The sequence below is a fragment of the Macrosteles quadrilineatus genome, unplaced genomic scaffold (assembly GCF_028750875.1).
Source record: "Macrosteles quadrilineatus isolate MER2022 unplaced genomic scaffold, UCM_ALF_1.0 Scaffold_5__1_contigs__length_97177068, whole genome shotgun sequence".
NCBI lineage: Eukaryota > Metazoa > Arthropoda > Insecta > Hemiptera > Cicadellidae > Macrosteles > Macrosteles quadrilineatus.
In genome coordinates, this window is record NW_026542598.1 from 41842073 (window position 1) to 41859803 (window position 17731).

Sequence of the window (17731 nt, forward strand, 5' to 3'; positions counted from 1 at the left end):
GTCGCGAAAACGTGATTGTGCGTGAAAAGAATGCGACGGGTAAACGGTGGGAAATAAATATCCTAGGATGCGCCCCCCCCCAACAACCCCCTCACATTCGAGAATCTGCTGCTGGTGACACGGGGCTCTGCAGAGCTGCTGAGTGCTGAATGTAAAATGGATCGTGGTGAAACATCGATGTCGTGCACTTAGTATCAACAACTTATAACAACAACTATAACTATAACTATAACTATAACTATAATAACAACTAATTAAAAATTTACCATTTGTAAAAAAATACAATTCGGTAAACAATTTTGTTGTACTTAATAATTTTATTTTAGTAGTCTAACTAAAAAAATATAGTCGTATAGGATACTTTTATCTAAATATCATTGTGTACTAGACAGTTTGAAACACAGTCCCCAGCGCATTGGAAATAATCTTTTTAGTACAGTCAGAGCATTGTGCCATCAATAATACACATCATAAACCATACTATTGGTTTGTCAGGTAAACAAATCTATCTGCATTAAATGCCACTTTTCTGTTATTTACACATCCCCAAAAGATATACAGTACCTTAGCTAGTTTGAACAATTTATTTTGAGGCCCCTTTTCATTCGGAATTGAAATGGAACCTGTCAAGATTACTATTTTAATACGTAAGTTTTTTATTCAGTCTATACTTTAATACTTTACTTTTCGATGAAATTAACAGGCAAGAATAAGCTCAAGTAGGCCTGCCTATCTATAACCACTTTACGTTTAAGCGTAAGAAAAAAAATAACTGTTTATAATTTTGTAATCTTAAATATTTATTGGTAATAGGAATGGATCAAAGTGCTAAGTTTACTTGTTTACTAAACTGTTGGAATATTTTTTTTTAAACGTGGGACTTTCAGATTTACTGCAGTAAGCCTGTTTAAATATATAAGAACACACGTTACGCAATAAAAATTCAGAAAATTATTACGATACATTCTATAGGAAGACATAAGAACATCTATACTTATTTAATACGCAAGCAGATTTTTTGTGACAATTACTCCTCCGAAACTACTGAACCGATTGACATGTTTTTGGTGTCATTGGAAAGAGCGTAACGTGAAGTTGTGCAGGAAACTTTCTTTTTAGGGAAATAATGAGAGAGTGAGGCCATGGAGCCCTTTAAAGTTTCGTATTTCTCCATAAGATTAAGATTGGAAACAAAAATTGTTATGAAACTCCAGCTGTTGTCACAAATCAAAAGTGAGAAGAAGAGCATATGTTAGTTGTAAACAGTCAATAAGTTTGCTAATCTAACATTTTGCTACAAACTTGCTGACTTGGTTGAAATTTGTTTTAAAATAACGCCTGTTCTCCATAAGATTAAGATTGGAAACAAAAATTGTTATGAAACTCCAGCTGTTGTCACAAATCAAAAGTGAGAAGAAGAGCATATGTTAGTTGTAAACAGTCAATAAGTTTGCTAATCTAACATTTTGCTACAAACTTGCTGACTTGGTTGAAATTTGTTTTAAAATAACGCCTGTAATACTTAGCAATTGCTCGAATTCGAGCAACAGGGACACTAGTTTAGATTAATTTACAAACCTCTTAAGTGTGTGATTGGTATAAATAAACATAAACATTCTAAAAACTAATCATAACCTTTGCAGTAAAAATACAGTGAAAACTTTACTACTGTACAGTATAAACAATTATACAAATCTGTTTTAGGCAACATTACTATTTTATTTACATGCAAAATTAAAAATAAAGAAATTAAGAAAGCTTATTACACGTATAGGTAAGTACTTTATTTTTTATCTAATTTAATAATAGGTTCCTTTTCAAATGATTTGATCAACAAATTTATCTTAAATGCACTAAATTTTACTCCCGATGTAGGATTAAATTTTAGGTATAATAGTTGATAGACGAATAAATACGTCATTTCCTTGTAGGAAGATAATCTAGTTATTAGTTTGATAAATTAATTGGAACATAATCTATTTGATTGGCTTGTGGATACATGTATTAACATCCACTCTAATTAACACATTGGAAACATTAGTATGAAAGGTTTCAGCTTGCTACAAACTGCTATTAGCATAAAATTAAGCGACTGAAGCTTTCTAAAACAGTTACAGAAATTCCTATATACATTATGTGTAAAAAGTTGTATAAAATAAAAGTATTAGTTTTTTACTGTTGTATTGGACATCTACAACAAAAACATAATAACTGGTTTAAGACTATTTTCTTTGCATACAATAGTCACGATCAGAATAAATATCTCTCAGAATAAATCGGTCACTAATTGAAAGATTATTGGCAAAGTTTAGAAAACAACGAAGTATCAAATAATTAAGTCTTATCCTACATACCTCTATTAGCTTCAAATAGGTATAAGTTCATTCAATTTATACAAAAAACACGATATTTTAGCCTTTAAATAAAGAAATCGTCTTATAGAAAAAGAATTAATAATGAAGTCATAACAAGGATAATAAGGAAGTCAATATTTATGAACAAAGAAAGACGACAAATTTATTCAAATTCAGCCTTACGCTAGTTTACTACGGTTTAAAATTTTAAAAATTTTATTGTTGCCATGACATTTTTATTGTTGGAAAAAAGGACTATCACGCTCTTATGGCTTATATACCATCGAATGATTCGTTCGATTTCTTAATTCCCAAATTTATAAAGCAAACAGAGACTTATTATCAAGTATTATTTGAGATAGTGACGCCACCAAGGTGCGTATTTTTACCCAAGTATGAGTGTAGAATGATGTGAGATGATTATGTGAAGCTTTGTTACTGACTAAAATCAGCTGTTTCATTATCATTTATTCAAAGTCAAATAATCAGGGACAGCTGGGTCCGGTTTCGAACCGAAAAAGAGCTACTGACTGTTTTCAGGATCGAAATGGTGAATTTTTTAATAACGTTTTATAATAGTTTACAATCATAGATATAATAGTTTTTTGTTTTTTTTTTAATATTTTGTAATGGTGTAACATTTCAAATGGGTTACAAGATAAGATATATATTTATCGCACCCCTCTAACACATGTGATGTATTACCGCTTTAAGTACAAAGGTACTAATTTATCTTGCCGAAAACGACATTTTTTTGTTTTTACGGAATAAAAAATCACTCTTGCTTTAATTTTTAGAGAGGTTTCAAACCAAATTATCGACTTGGGCAAGAGAGGGAAAAGTTGGTTTAATTAGAAGCATTCATTCTTGGCCAATCACGCGAGTTGAGCCAGCTTTGGACATGAAACCTTAACTGGGGAATCTCTGTGGTGAGTTGCAACTTAGCAACATGCAACGTGGCTTAGTACTCTTCAGAGCATAACCTACAGTTGGCAACATTACATACACTTCAGAACATTATATACACTTCACAGCATTACATACACTTCACAGCATTACATACACTTCACAGCACAAACTACACTTCACAGCATTACATACACTTCACAACATTACATACACTTCACAACATTGCATACACTTCACAACATTGCATACACTTCACAATATTACATACACTTTAGAACATTGCATACACTTGACAACATTTAATACACTCCATAACATTACACACACTTCAAGACTTAGAATACACTTCACACCATTACATACACTTCACAACATTATATACACTTCACAATATTACATACACTTCAGAACATTACATACACTTCACATACACTGCAGAATATGTATGTTACTAAGTAACTTGTTAAGAGACAAACATTTTCATTGTTCATAACATAATTTTAAAATATATTATCATAAAACCGGTAGTTTCAGAGCTACACGTTATGATAGCTACACTATTTTAGAGTAATTATATGAATACATCTAACAAATCTTTACAAGTTAGATGAAAGGCAGGATAAATCACATCAAGCTAGGCCTCCTTGATTGATCAAATAACGTAACGACTCAATTCGTTATCAAAGAGTTTAGAAACAGAAACTTTTAAAGGTAGCGATTAGTCAGAGAATCGGGAAGCTACTGAAAACTTCAATTACAACCGTTAATGTCCCTTAGAAAATCAAGGTCCATTTGCCGAGTTTATCAGTCTTTTCGAGCCTGCGATAGATTTGGTTGTTTATAGGTGTAATTCAACGTATTTACTTCTGTAGCAAAAACAGTCCTTTACCCTTGACACACAACCTACTGTAGATTATCAACATCGAATTGTAAACATTGATATCCAATTCGTGATGCATTGTGATCAATTGATATGTTTTGTTTTAATAATATTACTAATAAACTTAAGTGTGATGAATTTTGAATTAGTGTGTATTAAAAAAAAACTTCAGTTGTCTCTATTTGAATTTTATAATCATCTATCTATGGAATTATAATTTTGAGAACACTTTGACAGTCATATGAACGATTTTAAATATTTAGTTATTCATACAACAACTCTAATTAACCTAAAGATACGTCTATCTGAAATATTTTACTCATGGATAGGCCAAGAGATAATTGTGACTTTAGCATATTCGGTTTACGCCTACAAGGACAATGTACATGGTTTTAGACTTTTACGATGGTACCTTTCAGATGGTTTGTTGGTTTGTATCGTCACAGATTTAACTGAAGTACCTATATGTCAAAATCTACTACACCACATTAATCTTACTCCTAGTGATTAGTAATATTTATGTTTGAATATGGACGATATGAAGAGACGTTTCTATCTATAGAGTGCGTTTTGATATGTCTTTAATATTTCTATGCTTTGGTTTCAATAAATTATTTAGTTTCGATATGCTCCTGTCATTCAGATATCAGTTATCAGAGTTATACTTGTGTGACTACGCGGTTGACAGTGTACCAGATGTATTGTGTTTTGGCTCCTGAACCTCAAAATTACAAATTACAAGATACAGAACTGATCTTTTAAAATTTTCTCCCAAATTCGATTGCAGAGCCAGAAAACGATGAACACACGTTTGAAGATTTTTACGCCGAGTAAAAAGCTCCTTAAAAGTTAAAAAGCTTTAGCGATAAAAATGCTTGCTAAGTCCTCAATTGAGGGTTATAAATGTTAAACTGAGGCAAAATATCAATGATATAAGATGACTTTTGAAACAATTCTTGCCGAACGCCATCTCACTATAGAATTATAAAATATTTGTTACCAGGGTGAGTTGGTGGTACGAATACTTAAACAGGACCGGTTTGGATCATAAACATTAACAGATGACGTTGCTGGCCCGAATCCTATATTTATTTATTTACACGGTAAACACCATTTTTTAAAACTTACATGCTCATGACTGTATTATTATTGAAAAAGATTAAGAACAACATAAAAAAAACTGTATACTAATTGCATTAACAGATGATATCGACAAATCCATTTAAGCAATGTTAAATAGTGTTTATTTTCGAGCCAGTGACGTAATTTGTTTATGTTTATGATCCATACCGGTTCTGTTCAAGTATTCGGGGTTGGTGGTTGGTGTGAAAAGCTGGGAAACCAAGGTAGTGACGTCGTGGGTTCGAGTTTCGTCCCGTCACTTAATATTACCATAGTATTATTATGAGCAAATTCCTTTTTTGTAGTGTACCGGCTAACCCCTTGCTTGGGTATACCTATTCACGCCCTATACCATTAAATTTAAAGGACGTCAATCTTTTGACAATAACACGAATATTACTGTGTGTAATAACTTTTGCAAACATTTTGCGAATATGATAAAAAGCAAATAAAAAAAATGTGTCCGTCTAAACTTATTAAGATAATTCTCATAAAGCAAGGACCTCAAGTTGGACAAATAAAATAACAAGACCAAGTCATTAGACGAGCAAAGGGCAGCGGCTCGTACAGAAGCGGCCTCAGGCTGCCCGCGACACAACTGCCAGTTCTTTTACTTCTCTCCCCTTGTCAGCTGATTTTGTATACTGTACAGCTTCTGCGGTACGGATTGAAGTTACGAACTTATGAATTACTTGTTTTAAATCACAGCTGCATTATTTTATTTTTTTGATTGAATCATTAAACCTTGTCATGTGATCCATTTACCTTCATTATTGATTTTTTTTATTGAAAAATTCTGTATTGCTCAATGTACATAATATATAGTTGTAAAAAATCTGGTTATAGTATTTATACAAATATGCCTACATACTTAAACAGATTTTCTTTAACCTTGACTGTTTACAAAACATAAAAACAGGATAAAAGGAATCATAGAGAAATAAAGCCCTGATGCTATAAACCTGTGTGGGATCTATATTCGAAACTTACACAAACTCAGTATAGTAGGGTAGAGAGTAATTATTTGGCAAAACTTTTTATATAACTTCTTGATCAGTATCGTACGTGTTATTAAATTACCTCAAAATTCAAAACACGTCAAATAGCACTTGTTATAATATATTTACACTTATACTGTTTACACACAAAATGATAAATACATATCACGGATGGTAAGTGGTGATCGATTTTGATTGGACAAATGGACACTTCAATCATCATCAGATACAATAGGCGAATGACAAGAATCTTAATGATTTCTTGTGAATAAACAGTGAGCGTAAATATATTATTACAAGTGTTATTTGGCGTATTTTTTTTGTACTGTAAGATAACTTTTTTGTTTAAAATATAGGCTGATTAATTACCTAGGGTGATGTATTGATGTCTAATCTTATAAAATGGTTATTTTATGTTTTCACCCCATAAAATATTGAACATTATGTAAGCACTTAATGCTATAAATTTGCGTTCGAATGTCGACTTAGAATTTAGGCTGTACATAGATATTCTATTTAAACAATTCTTAATTTTTTTTCTCATTTAATTCTAAATTTGAAGGATTTTAGCAGGAAATTGTTACAATAGGATGTCTGTTTAGATCCTGTTTCTGCTTAGGTTCATGGTATCTATAATACTAAATTGGAAACGTTAACATTGATAAATAATTTTAGACAGTACACGAGGTATTTACAGAGTTAATACATGGTGATATTTATTTATTTATTTATTCAAACGGTTATAACAAATACAGTGAAAATAATTTGCAATATGGCAGATGTGTACAACATGGCTAACAATAGAGATCAAAGTTAAATTAAACAATTAATTAATATACAGTAGGTACGGTAATTGCTAAACTAACAAGTGAAAGAGTGATCATTTCGTTTCGATATGCTGGTAGTTCACAGTCTGTTTACGATAATTTACCATTAGTCTGACATTTTTAAATAAGCTATATTTTCTATTTAATTTAACCCCGAAATTGATCCAAATTTGTCTCAAAATTTGAGAAAAGCAAATTTTTACCATGGATTACCTTAACTAAAATTGATAGATTACCTTAATAAATGTGATTTAATTTATTTGAACACCAGCAAATTTGTATTCTTTGTCTCTGTAGATCTTGTTAATAGAAGGAAGTGTCGAGATAACTCCCATAGGAAACCTCCCCCACCACTTTGTAGTGTTACTTGAATGTTGTCTCACTGCAAGGAACAATACTTACAACGTGATTGAAACAAATACCAGAATTACTATGTAGAATTACATCACAAATTTATGTCAGTTTGTACATTTATTCGATTTTTGTTCACTGTTATAAAATACACATTTTGTTTTGCCAACCTAAATCAACTTTGAGAAAACTGTAGCTAGCAATTTTTCCAGGGGGGTAGGTAAGTCATTGTTATACAACCATTGTTGAAATTGATTTATTAATTTATTTATACACGACAAGACACATTTTACATTTAGAGTGTCATGATGTTTGATACAAATATAATATGCAATATACATGGCTTAACTAATTTGATTGAAAACAATATACGAGAAGCTAGAATGAGTTGTTACATGCGATCACTGAAAGATCATTGGAAAGATTATACAATAATTAACGAGAAAGAGTAACAACAATTGATTGAGATTTTATAAATTAACTAGCAGAGTACCCGTCCTTCGTACGGGGTTGGCATATAAGTATAAAGGAAATTCGCTCAGTCTTAGGTTTGCTGCGGCAGGGGGGTTATTATTGTTTAAACAAAAATAAATCAAAAAAATAAAACTCATAAAACTCAGGGAAAGGGCCTAGGTTGATACGGCAATGATTATAGAATCTTAATTATTTCCTATATCCATGAATGATCTCTTTTACAATGAATTATTCCCTGTAAAATATTATTACATCATTTCACAAATATTAGAACAGACTCAGTATAGACTTCAGTTATAAGTAACTGAAGGAATCCTATAATGAAATTACATTAACACATAGTTTGAAAGCTCAATTTAAGTAATGTTAAATGATGTTTACATTCGTTCTAGTGACATAATTATTTTCAATTTATATACAATCCTTACCCTCTCTGTTCTATTATTCGTATAGTATTTAATATGTTTGAACCAGCTGTGTGAAATTGTGAAATCAAAATTCATTTGACAGTTAGTTAGTTCTTCTTGTTTACATTTTTATATCTTGTAGGTTTGTTCTTTGTTACCATGAATACCATCATTTAATATTTACTTTTAAATCTCTCACCTCAATTTTTTGAAAGCCCACGGGGCAGAGCCCTAGGTCAATATCGAAACGGGAATAGTTCTACATGTATCCTCGTAGCTGCAGCTTCATTTGTGTGCAATTTGAGTCCAGTCGGTTTAGTAGTTTTTGAGATTAGCTCGTACAAACACACACAAACACCACCTCTTCTTTATATTATTATAGAATAGAATAGAATAGATAGATAGATATCATGACGTATTTTAATAACAATAACGGTTATAAATACTTTAAGAAAAAAAAAACTTTAATTGACGGAATATATAATTATTGACACTGTGGCAGTTGCTCTCACTGACTATGTGGCCCTCTAGAAACACAACCAAAAACTAGCTTAATTTACTGCACATGACACTGAAAGTGTGACCTTTTTGAGCCACCACCAAAAGCACATTGACTAACCTGGATCTGGCCAGCAGCCCATGTGAACACTAATCTCCTTAAGAGTGGCAGGGAAGACCCGAAGAACTCAAGTTGGACTACATTCCCCAGACGATGTTAACGAGGGACTGTGCTATGATAAGCGTGGGCAGTTGGCTGGTGATGCTTGGAGAAGGGCTGAGATCTCCGGGTGGAGACTGGGACATCGGATCGAAGTCAATCAGTTGAAGTAGTTCAGACCGTTGATGATCTTGAAGAGCACGATCTCGTAGACGTTCACATCAAGGTAGTTAATACCATCGAACACCAAGAAGCCAGAGATTAGCTAGTGACAGCGGTGGAGCGAGCTAGCGCCCTTTGACCTGGCTTGTCAGTGCCAAAAGGGAATGACTATGACTTTTTACTAGAATATGTTGGTAAAAGTCCAATCAGATATATTTACATTCATTTAGTTAATTACTATTATGAAAGCTATGTAGCCAAGCTAACTGCTGTTGTCAGCTACTCTTATGAAAGCTGTTTAGCCAAGCTACGCTAACTGTTGTTGTCAGCAACTATTATGGCAGCGGTGTAGCTAAAATACGCTAACTGCTGTTGTCAGCTAGTATTATGACAGCTGTGTAGCCAAGCTACGCTAACTGCTGCTGTCAGCTACTATTATGACAGCTGTGTAGCCAAGCTACGCTAACTGCTGTTGTCAGCTACTATTATGACATCTGTGCAGCCAAGCTACGCTAACTGCTGTTGTCAGCTACTACTATGAAAGCTGTGTAGCCAAGCTAGGCTAACTGCTGTTGTCAGCTACTATTATGACAGCTGTGTAGCCAAGCTACGCTAACTGCTGTTGTCAGCTAGTATTATGAAAGCTGTGTAGCCAAGCTACGTTAACAGCAGATGTCAGCTACTACTATGAAAGCTGTGTAGCCAAGCTATGCTAACTGCTGTCGTCAGCTACTATTATGACAGCTGTGCAGCCAGCTACGTTAACAGCAGATACCAGCTACTACTATGAAAGCTGTGTAGCCAAGCTATGCTAACTGCTGTCGTCAGCTACTATTATGACAGCTGTGCAGCCAGCTACGTTAACAGCAGATGTCAGCTACTACTATGAAAGCTGTGTAGCCAAGCTATGCTAACTGCTGTCGTCAGCTACTATTATGACAGCTGTGCAGCCAAGCTACGTTAACAGCTGTTGTCAGCTACTACTATGAAAGCTGTGTAGCCAAGCTACGTTAACAGCTGTTGTCAGCTTGTATTATGAAAGCTGTGTAGCCAAGCTACGCTAACTGCTGTTGTCAGCTACTACTATGAAAGCTGTGTAGCCAAGCTACGCTAACTGCTGTTGTCAGCTACTATTATGACAGCTGTGCAGCCAAGCTACGCTAACTGCTGTTGTAAGCTAGTATTATGACAGCTGTGTAGCCAAGCTACGCTAACAGCTGTTGTCAGCTACTACTATGAAAGCTGTGTAGCCAAGCCACGCTAACTGCTGTTGTCAGCTACTATTATGACAGCTGTGCAGCCAAGCTACGCTAACTGCTGTTGTCAGCTGCCATTATGACAGCTGTGCAGCCAAGCTACGTTAACAGCAGATGCCAGCCCCGGCGAGCTGTAACTCTCGTCTCCAGGGAAGTCCCATCTCACTTAGGTCTGAACGTTTCAACCTTTTTACCTTTAACATCTGTTCCTATTTGTTTCACTTCAACGACAAATTCTAGGATCTGCTTACGTATGCTTATGTATCCAGGGAATCTTTCGTATTTTTGAAATGTAAACAGGTTGAGTAATATTTACTAATACGTACAGTTGTGAATGAAATAGGTGATGACAAACATATATTTTACCACTCCTATATATTTTTTCCTTTTTTCAGGTAAGTCGCTGTAACCGTTCAGTGCCTCATTTCAAATAAGAAATCGACTTGTGAGTAAGTTAATACCAGTTATCTTAATAACTAACTAAATAGTTTATGTTTTATTTCTCCGTTTATTCCCTATTACTTTTAGTTTAGGTCAAATTCAGATTGTTTATTCGACCATTAAATATTATTACAGTAGTAGGCTATGTCTAATATACAAATGTTAATTCAATTAAATAAAAATACAATGCATCATGTTGGTTAGCAATTATAAAAACTAAAACCATGCGTTAACTTTAATATATACTAGAGCATCCATAGATCGAAAACTCGACTAAAAATATGTAATATACAGACTTCTCTATTTTTCCCTCGCTGTAAAGAAAACATGTGATTGGAATAAATTAATCATTTTTTTATGTTCTGTTTATTGTTGTTATTTCGTCACCAACATGGCAACCAAAAAGGCCAATATTATTTTTTTTTATTTAAAATTCATTTTTTGTGCTTTTTTTAAACCTATTTTAATTTATAAAGGTATTCTGCACATCGTCATACTATTGTATACAGGTATCTGTAGATAGACCCGTAAAAAAGGGTTTTAAGAAACATGCTTGCCTATTAATATATACATTGTTTCTTTTGATTTGTAAATACTGCATTGCATGATATATGTCTGTTCAATCCCAAATCATTACGTTGATAAAACTCTTTTTAAAATACACAGAGAGATGTAAAAGATGAACATTGCGAAAATAAACTAGAGTATCATACAGCAAAGCTACGAACATCTGATCTCATATGATCAGCGTTTTTAGGACAGCTCACCATTCTTAATAATATAAATTCAAGGTATCAAATATTATATAAAGCAATGCCTTGTTATTCAAACTTTTAAAGCAACGGTATTTGTCCAAAAAAGGGTTTACAGTCGGATGTCTACTTGAGATCAATGTCAGAATACAAACTGGAAATAATGTAATACTCCTTGTTAAAAGTATTGTTTAAAACTACCTTCGCTAAGTGCGAGGAGTCGCTTCTAAGGAACGTTTTGACCCTTGAGACTAGTCTGCTAATTCCTCTTGTATATCTCCTCCCCTCCCTTCTCTAACTTCCGTTGACTGAATTACAGAAATATCGTAGTTGTGACATATAATAGAGGAAGTTGGCCTGATATCAGGCGTGCTATGTATCTTACTCCCATAGAGCGTTTCAAATAATATCATTATGCAGTGTTTAATACACAAAAACATTGATTATTGATCGTTGTAAAACTAAAAAAAGATTTAAAGCTATTAAATTATTAAAAAAATAATTATTATGGAGAATAAAAATAAATTCTTACGATAATATTTAAACGTTCTACAAAGTTGTTGTACTAGCTAACGAAATGGTGGTACATATTGAGATTTGGAGAGGAATAATCTTAGTATATGTAAAATATTTTAAAATTAACTATGGGTATATTAATTTTAGCTACATACTAAGCTGTGCAAAGTGTGTAGCGTATTATTGACTATTGGATACTGAAGTAGAAATCCCATCTATATGGACCAGCTGTAGCCAATTTTTTCTTAAAAAAGAACAAAGTCGTGTGAGCCAGTCACATAATGAGCTAGTGACTAAAACTCTATTTTCTAACTTATTTTTTGTTGCTAGCCAAGTCGATGGGTCATAACAGTTGCTATAGCTCACCATAAGTCATTCCGTTAGTTTTAATTGGTAAAAAGATTGTGTACTTGATAGAAACCAGTAATTTGGATCAGCACAATCCGTCGGTGGCTCACATCAACTACGACGATTTTGGTTAAAAAAAAAACTGGCTACAAATTTAACATGGGGAGGAAATGTTTAATTATATTTTAGCACCTGTTTCGTTACCAAGTTCTAGTCAGTAACATGTTTTGTTTTAGTTGTACAACTGTTAAAACACCTAAATGTTTAAATGAAACTATATGCCTAAGGTTAATAAAGTGTAAAAGATTGATTTATTCATGGACAAGTCTTTCCATAGAAGCCTACAAGTCATGATGGACTTCCAAAATATAAAATCTTAATCAGGAACACGATTATCTTGCCAGTGCAAATTAAAAATTTTCCGCTTTTGCGAATTTTGCTGTAATTCCTTAATATTTACAGACAAGATTTTAACATCTTCAACTCGTCAAAAATATTTCTTCTGTTGGAAATGTGAAAATTACATTTATAGTTTACCAAGTTAAAATACCCCTTAACCAAGTTTACCAAAGTTAACAAAAGTTTCTTAGTTTACCTAGATATATGCAAACATAGCCTACATTTATTGTAAGTGACTAGATATGATTGAGCTTATACCTTTTTGCAGGGAACTTTATTATTTTCATCCTTGTTCCAACGATTTTAATTAATTTATTTCTCCAAAATTGATAATGATTAAGTAAAATCAATCGTAGAACTGCATGAACACACATAACGATGTTATTTTAAGTGTTGTACTTTGTTTTCACTTCACACGTAAAATAGGAATTTTCGCATCGATATAAAAATCATTATATTTTGAGAATTTCCTAGCAACAGTTTTATTTCTGTATCATATTTCTATTCTCAGAGAAGAGTAGATCCTACCTAGGTCGGAGTCCTTTAAAGTACTTCTTCACCGACTAAATCCCCAAGAAGATTTGCACCTCTTAGCGAATTATCAACAAGGGGTAAAGAATGTGCCAGAAATAGACTTGAACCTTCAAACGAGTCCAAAATGTCTCATTGAAGTAAAAATATGATATAATACATTACATTCTACATTTCATAAATGTAATCAGATAAAAAATGTATTGATACTTTTTCTTTCATCCTTTAATGTACTTAAAAACAATAATTCATAAAATGTCAATTTTCAAAACCACTCTTGAAGTAGGATAAATTAATACTGTAAACGTATTTATGTAAAACACAAATTATTTAAAACAATACCTGAGCTACTTAAAGTAGTTAAATTTGCTTTTTATTGAGTAAATGAAGTTCGCCTGAAATAATTTAAATATGTAATTTAATAATTTACCAAATTAATAAGTAAATAGCTTGAAAATGAAATCGGAGACAGAACTAATATCAAATGTGATTACGAAGTAATACTCATAATTAATATTCGTGGTGTTTTGTGTAAGACTCTTACTAGACCCGGATGCAATTTAGTATTGTATCATGATGACAAAAAGATCGATGTTAGATAGTAACTTACCAGATTTTGAACTAATACCTAGAAAAAGTCCAAAAAATGCTAATGGCCTGGATGCAATAATAAAATAAAACATAATTAGGTAAAAACATATTTTCACAAAGAAACGCATTTTCAAATGATCATTTGAAGTAATTTTACTTTTTGCTAGGGTTCGTTATCACTTATTTTGACAAACAGTGTCTATAAATAAATTGCAAGATGGTGTATATAATGGTTCGACGGTTGTCAAGTTGAAGTTATACAGAGGCCAGCTGCATTGCAGTACTTGTATCAACTGAGCTGTGCCGCCTAAAGCCCGGGTAAACCTCCACGTCAATAATAGTCGATCTACTTTCAAAACCCAGTAATTATATCTATTATGAAACATTCGTTGTTAGCTGATAGCTTTTATTAATCGGTAAGATTAAGTTAAGATGATAGTGTTTATCTAGGTTTTATTTGAAATATTGTTGATCAAAATAGGCTGTATTCTATCAAGGCATTTACTGTTTTGATACTTAAATAGTTTTGTTTTTGAAATTTCACTTCTTGGAAGCTATACTTTGTTCCGGAATTCCCTCAAACCTCTTAAAATAAGCTATAGTTTTGTAGCTTGAAAATAAAACTGTTCAAAATGTCTTTATAATCTGTAAAATTATTACTAATAGAATAATACGCATAATGACTTCTTGATAAGTGAAAAGTTTCCACCAACTAAAATGGAAATCAATATGTTCTATTCTCTATTCCTATTTCAAGAGAATTGTTGGGAAATTTTATCCTGAGCTATTTAAGTACAATTATGGGTTGGCTCTTACCATGATAAGGTTTAGAAATTTAAATAAGCTAATAAAGCATTTTAGAATATTTTAGAACATGTTATGATAAGTTTCTTAGATTGACACACTTAAATGGTCTATAACACTTTTACCCAAAGGTTATTTATCTAAAAAAAAATAAACCCCAAGATTCTTTAAATAAAAGTTTATTTAGTTAAAATTCTAATAAATCATTGTCACTGACTTAATACGTAAAACTTTATTAAACGAGGACACGGTGAATTGAGGATGAATATTAAAATGTAAAAAAGTACGTAAAGATTCAATTTCAGGCTCATATAGTTATCAGGAGTTTTTACAATCGTAAGAGAAATATTAGTCCAAACATTCGAAATTTGGAAGAACTCAACAACCCATTGAGGAATTCAGCAAATATTATTTTAATTTACCCACCATCAAGAGCACTGGAATACCTGCCAACAGTAAAAATACCCCCGCCGCAGCAAACCTGCTGTCTAAGCGAATTTCCATTTGGCTGAATTGATTCTCAATCGATCTATTAAAAAAACATTAGGTTTAACGAGTGGGTACCTAGGTTTGCTGCAACAAGGAAACCAATAAAGTGTGTGTTTTAAGTAAAATAATTATTGCTTAGTAGAAAATGAATATATTTGCCAAGTTTGAACAAAAGATATCCATAAACAAGCAAACTACAACATTTTACAATATTCTCCATAAGAATAACATGGGAATATTAAATTTACAATTTTTTTAGTTTTCTCCGTAACCAATAACTGTACAAAAACACTTTGATATACTGAATTGTTTGTTTTTTTAAGCTCTTTAAGAAGGTTTAGAGAAAAATTGGGAAATTTTGTGTTTTCAGGGTCAAAAGTGAGAAAAACCAATTTTTACCCCATAAAACCCCCCATAAAACCCTGTTCCCATGGTCCGATCATGCTGGATCGCGAACTCATTCAAGTTTATCCCGCCTTACACCTTCAAACCAAATTTCATCAAAATCGGATAAAAATTACTCAAGTTATCGTGTTCACGGACACATATATATATAAATCTATATATATATATATATATATATCTATATATATATATATATACATATATAAAAATTTGAACGAATGGTGTTTTTGGCCTCTGGGGACATAAAAATGAAAAAGTAAATCGGTCCCGGGCCTAAGTCTTACCATGAGACCTACGGTAATAGCTACTTCCCTATAGGAAAATTCGCTAAAAATGGCTTTCCTCCAATTCCATGCATATATCATGTTACCATGCTTATTATGCATATATCATGCAGATATTTGTAATTTATTGTTTTTAATTTCGGGGTTTAATTCATCCCCGAATTAATCAACTACCCTGGAATCAAATTGAATCAGGTCGAGTGGGGACATTCAGAGATCACGAGTAGCGACTCTAAAGGGGTCGTGCAGGGGGGGGGGGTATATTGGACCAATATCTTTGAACAGGGAACCTTCCTGTGCCGTTTCAACAATCACTTTACACTGGACAATCACAGGCTTTTTTTGGTTGGTGTTCGAATAGTTTTATCCAAGAAACGATAAGTATTTCATCATTATTGTTCACCTATTTATTTAATTGTATTAAAATTAAACGATGTTGTGAGATAAAAAGGCTTATTATTTAATTTCTGACTTTTCGTTTTGTGTCGTTTACTCGTGTTTTGTACAGTTTGAATAAAAAATAGGCGCTTTTCTTTTACTTCAGTATTAAAAATATATACAAATTAAACCGAATGCGAAGTGATTCTTTGAATACTACAATTAGATAGATCTCTAAATAAGAAATGTATATTTAATAAATATGAATTATGTTATCTTTGAGGCTGTGAAGCTGAGTGTTCGCTTAGTAATAAGGTCGCCGGTTCGATCATGAGAAAAGCTAGAAAACTTTTTATGGTCTAAACCAGACCCAGCTGGTCTTGATCATTGGGCTTTTCCTAAATGATCATGGCTACTACAAAACCTGGTCTTCGCCAGTAAAAAATCTGCACAAAAGCATCTCACACCATTCTACACTCACATTTAGCTAAATGTGTCAAAAATACTCGCATTTATGTATAGATGAAAATTAATAGTATAATGGGTATTTCATGAGATTTGTATGTTAAACTCAAGAACATATTTTCATTCATTTTACGTTCAACATTGAATATAATATAACACGATGTAATCTTTGGAAAGACTAAATACAGGGTGTCCCGTAAGTAAGTACTGCGAATTGAGTAATAGGTTTTTTTGGGTCAAAATAAAACAAAAATCAAGAATTATATTTTTTACAAAAATGCTTCGTAAGTGAAATTTCGCCATTTTGTTGTTTGTGTTTTCAATTTATATCTCAGCAACTATTTCAGATGTCTTTATGAAACTTGGTATACAACTTTATCTGCTAATAACGTGTTTACGAAAAATAACAACTTTATAAAATAAGCTGTTGTAGTAACTTAAGCTAAAAAAATTAAAACGGCCGCCAGTAAATGTCGAGTTATTGTTGCATCCAGCGTGGTTACAAGAATATTTCCAACGAAAGACAAAATTACAAAATGTTATTTTACACATAAAAATGCAAGATTCCAAATGTTACCGTACGATCGATTCTCAATAGATGGGACAAAGTAATCAATCGTAAATTATTAGACCGATGTCAGTGTTCACCTGGTATTTGTAAATTTACAAAAGAGAATCTATTGGTGAAATACAGTGATACAACGGAGTGAAGGGAGCCTGAACGGCTCGGTATCGTTCAATTGAGGGTGGGCTCCGACAACGGCTAATGCTCCAAGAGGATTTCAAACCACTTTATCGATAGATCTCATAAGCCGTGTGTGTCTGATAGCGAGTTCTCAAAAACGCCAAACGCACTCCGACGGCGATTCATGGATTTTAATCTCTTCCTTGCTTTAAAATTGCGTTTTTGAATTTGATCGCAATATTTGC

The 17731-nt window shown here is 32.7% G+C and overlaps 1 protein-coding gene across 8 annotated transcripts in view; it reads left to right on the plus strand.

Annotated features, from left to right (window-relative positions):
• The window catches only part of LOC128994798 (potassium voltage-gated channel protein Shaker), a 598708-nt gene that overhangs the window by 292888 nt on the left and 288089 nt on the right, over nt 1–17731 (plus strand). The gene's annotated exons all lie outside the window — the stretch shown is intronic.